The sequence below is a fragment of the Phytophthora infestans genome, genomic scaffold (genome assembly GCF_000142945.1).
Source record: "Phytophthora infestans T30-4 supercont1.40 genomic scaffold, whole genome shotgun sequence".
Taxonomy (NCBI): domain Eukaryota; phylum Oomycota; class Peronosporomycetes; order Peronosporales; family Peronosporaceae; genus Phytophthora; species Phytophthora infestans.
In genome coordinates this window covers 614,774-625,199 of record NW_003303719.1, presented here as the reverse complement: position 1 = coordinate 625,199, position 10,426 = coordinate 614,774, and the positions used below count along the sequence as shown (strand labels likewise).

The following is a 10,426-nucleotide window of genomic DNA, read 5'->3' as shown; positions in this document are numbered from 1 at the left end:
TCAACCCAATCAACAACTAGTGCTCAGCGTTTGAAAGCGTGAATGATGGATTTCTGTGGAGAAAACGGCAACGTGGGCAGAATTTTTGTAGAGCACAACAAAACAAGGTAAACGTTGATCGATCAGATATTTACTCATAACATCGCTTATTATCCTTTTGTTGTTTAAAAAAATTGCTACGTGCATACGACGGATTGTTAGACCCAAGCCAAATGCTGGGGATGCTAATCGCAAGTTCCGCGAAGCTAACCAAGTCGCAAACGCTATCACGAGTACAATGAGCAGTCTGGGAATGTGAGTACCGAGATGCTCTCCGAGTGTTGAATACTGTCGCTGAGCTTTTCAAGCACCGACAGTTTCATGAAATTGATCGCTAAGTTTCAGACGCTCAATGTGTCCAGACTCAGCTACAATCTGATGCTCCCCCGCCCGAGGCTGAAGAGGTCCCGCCGGTGCCCGCCGGAGCCCGACCAGCCCCCGCCTGAGTCTGTCCAGTTCCCGACTGAGTCTGACGAGTTCCCGACTTAGTCCGACGAGCTCCCGACTGAGTCCGACGAGTTCCCGATTGAGTTCGAGCCACCGGAGCTCGAGGAGGTCTCAAATACGATGCCAGAACCGATGACTGTGACAGATGAACCGCCCGGGAATCCAATACTTCCCTCGACTGAGTTAAACCAGCCCCCGACTGTGCCCCCCCCCCCCTATGCCCAACTACGGACGAGCTGCAACTGACTGAGTCTGGAGCATCGAGCGCAGTTGTACAGCTGTTAAATACTCACAGCACTACAGAGCCAGTCGAAACTACGGATGATTTTGAAATTGCAAGTCCAGTCCGACCACGTGGTAGGCCAAAGTAGAAAGCATCCGCAAGGAAAGCCAAGAAGAATCGCGAAATCTCCAAAGTTCACCACGATTCAAACATGCATCACATGAAGCTGGTTTTATCGGTGCTCTCCGCCGTATTACATGAAGACCACACATTCAATTCTGCAGAGACGACACTCCGATAAATACCGCTGTTTTATTTTGGAGAAAACAACAAACCAAGCAGCCAATCGCTCACCAAAAAGCAAACTATCACGGAAGAAAACGGTACTAAGAGACGAAGATATATCGCGAATTCTTCCTAAAGATATGCTGCGTAAGTGCAGCAAGAAGTTAGCAGCCTTCCAAGGGAAGAACTACGGTCTCCGAGAGGTGGATATACTTCTTGAAGTGCCAAGTATTGGTGTGTTTACAGCTGGAGCACTGACTACAATGAGGAACTATCACAGAGCGATGGATGCTATTGCTCAAATTGACAAAGCTACTGTCTGGGCTACGACTATTGATTTTGGGACTGAGATCGACCCGTGGTTCATCGTGGAAGAAGATAAACGACTGCTGGAAGGCCTAGAAAACACGCGTCTACAGTCAAATGAGGTAAGGCACCTACCATTTTTTATGATAGTTCTCAATACTAACTTCTTTGTTTCAGTTTGACCTATTAGATCTTGCCGGACGGGGAAATCTTAGCGATTCCACCTTAAGTCTAGTTTTGGAAAAACTATACTCGAACAACCCGCGAGTGGTGGTGATAACCCCAAATTTGTTTGGGTGGGTTGTGGTAAGGAAAATTTCAATGGATGCTGAGACGGTCGAGAGCATTCTGTCGACAATTACTAGGGTGTGTGGACTCTACCGATCAGATGCAATTCGAACCATTGGTGTGCTATTATGATCGACATCGCAAAACGTATCGTGTATATCTACGATCCAATGAAATCAAGCTACGTGGCCAGCGTTCGAGTGATAGCAGAACGCCTTACACCTATGCTAGCGACAGCCACGGGAGAAAGGTTTCGAGTGCGAGCGTACGAATCCGACATGGGAATTCAATTGGACAGCTACAACTGCGGGCTGTTTTTTTTTGCTTGCATTTGAACAGTTCACAGATGCGCCACCACTCGGGTGGATGAACAAGAAGCTGCTGATGTATCTGCGCTATAGATATCTTTGCTTGTGTCTTCACTGAATATAATACATTTACCTTCTCTCAGACTTGAAGAAGTTCACATGCTCTGGTACACAAGCGCTTGCTTGACTTGGCTAAGATACCTTTATCCGGATATACGCTGTCGCGAAAAAAGGGTGGGCAAACTGGCTTTTGACTAGTCGGGTACCCGTCGGTGCAGTCGGGCGTTGGTCGGGTTCTTTTGTCCCGTCTCACGGCTTCCAGGCGGCTGCAGCAACACGTGCCTAACTTTTATGCTTCAAAACCAGAAGTGTTTTATTTACTATTATTGCGGCCAAGCCGCCTAGGGGTAAATGTATCTGTTTAACTATCTAGCATAGTTAAACCTAATCAAATGCATAACGTGTGGCTTCGGCCAACGTACTGAGAGACCTTGTTAACTCTCCAACTTATGTACTGAGAGTTTGTTTACTCTCCGGGTACTTCGTACCCCTGTGTGTTCCACACCATGTAACCCCGTTACACTCTCCCCCACTAAGATGAGAACATTCCGTTCTCGAAACTCTCCTCAGTGAGGTCACGTCTTGTTAAGACGGCGGAGGTTACTACACCTCACACCAGCGTTGTACAGCTCCGTGAGCTCACAAACGCCTACGCATCGTTGATGCCCAACTTCTCGTCGGCGGCCCACGGCCCAATGCTCCCAGCGCAGCGCGCATCTTGCTCTCAAGCGGTCTCAGACCTAAGCTCGCGCTCCGCGCCTACTCCAAGAGCTGCAAACCGCTTAGAGCAATGCTCTTGACTCATTCGAGCCGTCGACAACAGCTCAGCGGTTGAGCACTCGCTTCACAAGCGATAGGTCGGTGGTTCGAACCCACTAGGGCACAGCCCTCTTGTTCCATGAACGATTGTTCACGCTTGGACAAGCTTAAGGGCAACACCCTTTTAGCTCAATGGTTGAGCGTTGGCTTTGAGAGCCACCGGTCGGTGGCTCGAACCCGCCAGGGCACAGCCCTGTCGTTCCGTGAACGATTGTCCACGCTTGGACAAGCTTAAGAGCAATCCGCTTTTAGCTCAGTGGTCGAGCGTTGGCTTTGGAAGCCACAGGTCGGGGGTTCGAACACTCCAGGGCACAGCCCTCTCGTTCCATGAACTGTTGTCCTTGAATGGACAAGCTTAAGGGCAACGCCCTTTAAGCTCAGTGGTCGAGCGCTGGCTTTGGAAGCCACAGGTCGGTGGTTCAAATCCACCCGGGCGCAGCCCTCTCATACCATGAGTAGTCCGTTCTCGGACTGACGTACGGGCATCGCCCTTATAGCTCAATGGTAGAGCTCCGTCCTGTCAAGCCAAAGGCCAGTGGTTCGATCACCGTCCGGGACACCACTTTCGCTGCTACAGCGCATCCACATTTGGATCATGCTCATCGAGCAAGTTGTTTCAAAACAACTATGCGTCTATCGAGACGCTTGTGCCTGAACCTTGTTCAGCACAACACGAAGCACCTGCTTCCTTCGGGACCATGTCCCTAACACTACGAGGTCTCTCCACCTCCTGCTCCCGCTGCGAGCACCGCTCATACGTACGAGCTGGCTGCTGCAGCCACTGATCAGAGCCTGAGCTCAACTACTGACCTGATCGCTCCCCACTCTAGTGGGAGGCGCCCAGTGCCTGGCGACGCTGTCGCACGCCATGGTGGCGCTTCGGCACATGATGTGCCCGGTCGTGAGCGTCAACGACGTCAGGGCAATCTTGCCGGAGGATAACCTCAAACTCCCATGAGTTCTGTGAGTGAGGGTAACCCCTCCACTTCACCAAGTACTCGGTACGACCCTGGCGTCTACGCCGCGCCACAAGGCGTTCCACGTGAAAGTGGAGCTTACCATGCTCATCGGGCAGAGCAGGAGGAGGCCTTGCCTCACCTAGGCTCTCGCGGGGAGAGTCAGCACTTGAGCAGGAGGAGGCTTTGCCTCACCTGGGCTCTCGCGGGGAGAGTCAGCACTTGCCGGAACGGCGTCTGCGTCCACGACGCGAACGTTCACGTTCACCGCCCATCGGTCGATCTCGAAGAGATGATCCACCTTGTGGATAGGTTAGAGCCACCACTGATGACTCACAACCATTTCTCGGACCTTGAGCGTCCAGTCGCTCGGCTGAACGTTCAGCTTGCCTTGCTCCTGCATCTCGAGCACTTCGCTCCGCGACCTGTGGCTCTGCCACATGCTGTCGATCAGCCATCTGTGGATCCACCACTTGCTGTCGTTCAGCCTCCCGTGGCTCTACCACCTGCTGCCCTGCAGCTGTCCGTGGCCCAGCCACCGTTGCGGCCAACGCCTCCGCGCTCACCTGAGCAGGGTCTTGGTATGGCTTAAGCAAGCCAACATAGAAGACCGGATGCGTGCGCATCTTCTTCGGAAGGTTGAGCGTATACGCTAGGCCCTTCCTGGCCACGACCTTGAACGGTCCTATAAACCGAGGTCTTAACTTCGTCTTGAAGACGGCAGACACTGCATGAGTAGGTAGGTTTTTAGCGTTTAATAAAACTTGGTCACCGACCTCAAACCTCTCAACATTGCTTCTGCCCTTGGCATCTGCATGTTCCTTCTGCGTGTCTTGGCTATCAGCCATAGCGTCTCGTACTTGACGCATTACGCTCAGTCTCAAAGAGACAAAGTCATCGACTTGCTTGCGAACCGCAACAGGGCTGACATCAGCTAGCCGCTCGGCTATCCCTCCCCCATCAAGCCCTGAGCCACTGCGTGGCGGCGTCAGTGGGACGTGAGGGTTAACCAAGTCGTTCACATAGAACGGAGTGTAGCCTGTCGAGGCGTGCACTGCATTATTTAATGCGAACTCACGAGTGGGAGCGTCTGGCTCCAGCGTTTTGGCGCCTCAGCGCATACGCTTCGGAGGGTATCCTCCACAACGCGATTCACGCGTTCGGTCTGACCATCGGTCTGCGGATGGCCCGCTGTGGACATGTCCAAACGAGTGCCGAGCACTCTGAAGAGGGACGTCCAGAACTTCGCGGTGAAGCGCGGGTCTCGATCCGAGACAACTGCCTCAGGCAAGCCATGTTGGCGAAAGACTCGGTCTAAAAACAGCAAAGCTGTACCTTCACCATCAATGGTGTCCGGCACCGCCGCTAAATGAGCCATCTTGCTTTATCGGTCTACAAAGACCACTATACCAGTGTTTCCCGCCTTATCCTTGGGAAGGCTAAACACAAAGTCCATACTCATGGACTGCCAGCATCCCTTGGGGACAGGCAAACTCGCCAATGGCGCTGCCGTGTTCGGCGCGGACTTTGTCCGTTGACACGTCTCACACGTGCGTACATAGGTGCCGACCCCCTTATACATCTTGGGCCACCAGTACATCGAGCTCACCGAGCCATAGGTCTTCTCCCGACCTAAGTGCCCGCCCACGGGCGTATCATGAACCTCATAGAGGATTCGATACTTTAGATCCTCATCATGAGGAACGACTACACGAGATTTATCCTCAGAGTCGGTGCTGTAGTACAGCAGGCCACCATCGAGCGAGTATCGATGCAGCCTCGCGCGTAAGCGCGCAGACAGCTCCTTGTCAGAGTTTTTAAACTCTTCGCTCCCAAGAGCCCGTAGTAGCGCTACGCACATGTCGTCCTGTGCATACGCTCTGCGTATCAAGTCAGGCACTGACGACGTCACTGTCGTGACATGAGCTAATTCGTAGTCCGGCCTGCGCGAGAGCGCATCGGCCACTACATTAAGCCGCCCCGGCTTGTACTTCACCTCGAAGTTATACTCGGCAAAGAAGGACAGACATCTTGCCATTCTCTGAGAGGGATGAGGCGACTGTGCGCAGTGAGTAGCGACGCATGATCAGTAAAGATCACAAAAGGCTTAGAGCCTAGCAGGTGTACCCTGAATTTGACTAGAGCATACTTCATTGCCAGTAGCGCTTTGTCATGAACTGGATAGTTCTTCTCTGTCAAACGCAATCACGCGTTCACGCCCTTCGGCGTCTGCTTGTAGTAAAGCACAGCCGATTGCAAAATCGGAGGCGTCACAGACGACGCTAAACGGACTATCCGGGTCCGGTATCGCAAGGATCGGAGCCTGGAGGAGGCTCTCCTTCACAGCCTCAAAGGCTCCGTCGTGCTCGACGTTCCAGCACCATGGTGCGTCCTTCTTAAGGAGATCTGATAATGGCCGAGTCATCTCCGCGTAGCTCGCGCTGTACTTGTGCAAGTAATTGGCTAAAGCCTAGCCACTTGCGTAAGTCTTTTTGGTTCTTAGAGAACCGGCCAGTCCACGATGCCCTTGACTTTGGCAGGATCTGCCCGTAAGCCACGCTTCCCAATGAAGCATTCGAGGAAAGGTATCTCCTCCGCGCCAAAGACGCACTTGTCCAAGTTGGCATACAACTTATTGGTGCGCATGCACTCGAGCACCGCTCGCAAGTGGTCAATGTGGTTATCCACGGCTGACTTTCCGTGCTCGGCACGACTATGGACGAATATATCGTCAAAGTACGTCTGAGCGTACGCCCGGTGGGGCCTAAACAACTGCGTCACAAGACGATTGAACGCTGCTGGTGCGTTCGACAGCCCCTGGGGCATCACCAGCCACTCCCAGAGCATACCGCTCGGAGTACTCACCGCTGTCAGCGGAATGTCGCTCGCTCTCATGAGCAATTGGTAGTAGCCATCGACCAAGTCGAGCGCGCTGTACAGCGTACAGCCTACCATGTTGTTCTGCAGAACATCCTTGCGAGGAATCGGCGTTTGCGCCGGGATAGTGGCCGTATTTAGCTTGTTAAAAGTATGAACAATGCGCTACTTGCCGTTCGGCTTTCTGACACAGAACGGGGGTGTCGAGTGCGGAGACTTACTCTCGCGCACCATCCCTGCCTCGTGCTTCGCACGGAAGAATGCGTCAATGACGTCACACTGCTCTCTCGGCAAAGGCTATTGCCTTGTTACGCAGTATTTGGTTCCACGATCCAGGTCAATCTCATGACACACGCCTCGATCCGGAGGCAGGCCCGTCGGTGGGTCTTTCGAGACAACGTCTCCATACTCCTTCACCACCGGGTAGAAGGGATCCGAAGGATCTTTGAGGATCGCCGATCCACTTCTTGCGCGCAGCGCCTTCTTGGTGTCCACTAGGACCGCGTCGTCCACGACGGATGAGGAGTTCAACTCCTCCTCAGGTCCCAGCAGGACCACCTCGGCTAGCTCGCCTGTCTTTAAGGCTTCGCCAAACTCGGCAATGGACATCTCGTCCAGCCTAGCAGAGCATCTGCAGCGGGCAGAGTGTTAAGGTTGATATCGCCTTCTACCTCCCCCGTCACTCCGTTAACGAGTGTATACAGCTGCTCGCAGCAATCACGTGGAGCATCACCGCTCGACACGTTGGACACATCGTCCGACGTCGAACACGTCACAGACGCCCTGCGTCTTCTTCTCCTCTCCCTCCGCGACCGAGCCCGGCCGGATGAGGGCGGTGTGGCGACATCTTCGTCACCACCACCGAGTGCAGCAGCACCATCTCTCCTCGAAGAGGATACAGTGTCTCGCAAGACTCTCGGCTGAAAGCCAAGAGGTTCTTGACCTTCACACAGGGAACTAGGTGTCACTTCACCTGCATCTCCTGGGCCATGCCCATGATGCCTCGACTCGCAGTCTACCGCGACCCTCGGGTCACGCAGCGGTAGGTCATCGACCAGATTCGTACCACTCAGTGGATTACGCGCCACTCCGCGCTCGTCCTCACCAGGACCCAGCAGTTGGTCATTGACCTGACCTGCACCGCTCAGTGGATAACGTGCCGCACCACGTACGTCCTCAGGGCAAACAGCAACCTCGTTGCTAACAAATTCGGACATACCAATGGTCAGCACTACGGCCGCCTCGGCCTCGTGCTCGCGCCAAAAGCGCTTTTGCTTCCTAGCAGAGGTGGGTTCATGACTCACCAAAGCTCCACTAGGAGCAGGGTGCGACGCACCCAGCGTTTTCGACTTCCAGTCGATCCCTGGCTCATGGCGTTCCAGCCATGCCATGCCAAGGATGAGGTCATACCTCGCACCCAGGTCTAAGACCAAACAGCGCTCCACGCTATCGAAGTTCTCAAACTTCACTCCAAGGTCGACAGAGACCCTCGACACAGTTACCAGTGTCCCCGTCGCGAGACGGACAGAGATCATATCTCTCGTTGGCACTTCCAGTGCCTCAGCATACAGCTGAGGGTGGAGCGACGGGCGTAGTTGCCCGAGGCTCCCAAGTCAATCAAGACTCTCCATGGCTTTGCAAAGCCCTTCACGTTCGCTTGAACGACCAGCAAGCCCGGCTTGCACACACTCTTTTCGTAAGAGAGCTCAGCTCTCTTCGGGGCTGAGCCCCGTTGCCCTCTACCTCCTCGAGGCACAACAGAACTCAGTTCTTCCCCAGTAGGCCGCCCCGCGCCTACTGGGAATTGCCGTTTCCCGGCGATGACCCGGAGGGTTGGCTCGCCGAAGCCACGCGCTTCTTACGCAGAGGGCAATATGCCTTCAAGTGCTTAGTGCTATTGCACACAAAGCATCGGCGGATGCCGACACGCTGCTTCGCAGCAAGAAGCTCCGCTTCTTCATCTTCAGCATAGCTGAGATCCATCGGTTCTGGACCGCTCGAAGAGCTTGCGCTACCAGCGCTCCAACCAGGTCGCGCCGACCTGAAGTTGTGCTCGGCATTCAATGCCACATCCACCGCCTCTTCGAAAGAGTTAGGGTGTACACGGAACACTTCCGTTCGCGCTGCGCTCACACGAAGTCCCTCCATGAACGCGGTCACGCTGACCAGTTCAGGACGAGGGTCCGCCGCCATACCGGCGATAAGAGCTCTCAACTCTTGGACATAGTCCAATAAATCCTTTTTACCCTGGCGGGTAGCAAGGAGCTTCGACCGGATACGGTACGCCTGATTGGGCGGCGCGAACACGCGCAAAAGCTGTTGCTTCAGCTGATCCCAAGTGGGAAATGCAGCGTCAACAGACGTGCCGCACGTTAGTGCCCATTCGCGAGCGCGACCTCCAAGTCTGGAGATAGCCAGCGCCACGCGCTGATGCTCAGACTGGAGCAGGGCCGATCCCATGGCCATCCCGACCTCACGGGTCCAGAGAAGGAGATTCTCTCCATCCTTCCCCTCGAAGGTTTTTACGCTCACCATGAGCGATTTCAGTCTCATAGACTCTTCATGCGTCATCGACGCCGCCGCCGTTGCGGCGCTCATCTTCTCTTGGACATGCTTCAAGAGCGCGTTCTCGTAGTGGGAGAACGATTCCAGCCTGGCGGTGACCGCCTCTGGACCTTGCGATGCAAGATGAGCCACGCCCTCCGGGCCAAGCAAGGACATAAGCTTAGTAAGCGCGTCCGGCTGCGCCGGGGGCAAATTTGCGAGCACGGGGTGTTCCATCCTCGTAGAGGATATAGTCAACCGACTCAGGAGCGGGATTGACTACAAGTGCTACCAAGTGCAGCGGGGCTGCCGTAGCTTTAGCGTCAGAGGAAGACGTTCGACTCAAAGAGTCACTTATACTAAGTTCCTTATCCAAAGGACACTTACAGCCCAAGACCAGGGCTCAAAGTTAATACCTTAACTTTTATGCTTCAAAACCAGAAGTGTTTCATTTACTATTATTGCGGCCAAAGCCCGCCTAGGGTAAAATGTATCTGTTTAACTATCTAGCATAGTTAAACCTAATCAAATGCATAACGTGTGGCTTTCGGCCAACGTACTGAGAGACCTTGTTAACTCTCCAACTTATGTACTGAGAGTTTGTTAACTCTCCGGGTACGTCGTACCCCTGTGTGTTCTACACCATGTAACCCCGTTACAGCGGATCAGTCACGAAATACACGAGGGGACGCTTGGAGTGACCACTATTGCACACAGCGGAGCACGATGTCATTGTATAACACGATTAGACGGGAAACGCAGATACACTACGCAAGCACGAACACGTAGGATAGCAGAACCACATTTCGATTGCATGATAGCGTGAAAACGCGGTCGCTGGAATCTCACCAAGAGAGCACGATACATGGGCGACAAAGCCACACGACTTCGTGGAGGCACTAAACCGCGGAATAGCACCCCTCGGCTAGAGTACCGGCGAGGGGGGGGCCAACGGTCACGAAACACTACGTACCACGAAACCAGCGCAGCCCACGTAAGCGTTTGAGAACAGGAAATAGTTAGCAGCCACGAAAGAGGACGTAGTAAAGAGAATGAACCAAAAGAGAGAGTGTGGTGTAGGGATTTCCAGATTCGACCATACGCCAACCTACTTTAGATAAAGAATCGGCTCGGTCTGATAACCCAGAGTTTAGGAACAAAGGATCACGGTAAGTACTCAGCGAACTGTCCGGATGATGCTATCCGGATAGCCGCTGAGCTCAACGGTCGCCTGAACCCAGCGGAAGGATCGGTAGAGATCTGAAACGACTACA

At 53.8% G+C, this 10,426-nt stretch overlaps 1 pseudogene across 1 annotated transcript; it reads left to right on the top strand.

The window, feature by feature from the left end:
* Positions 1 to 3,262: 3,262 nt before the first annotated feature.
* On the top strand, positions 3,263 to 3,334 carry PITG_28719 (annotated as a pseudogene). Its single transcript has one exon. The product of its transcript is annotated as a tRNA-OTHER (tRNA).
* Positions 3,335 to 10,426: the final 7,092 nt, after the last annotated feature.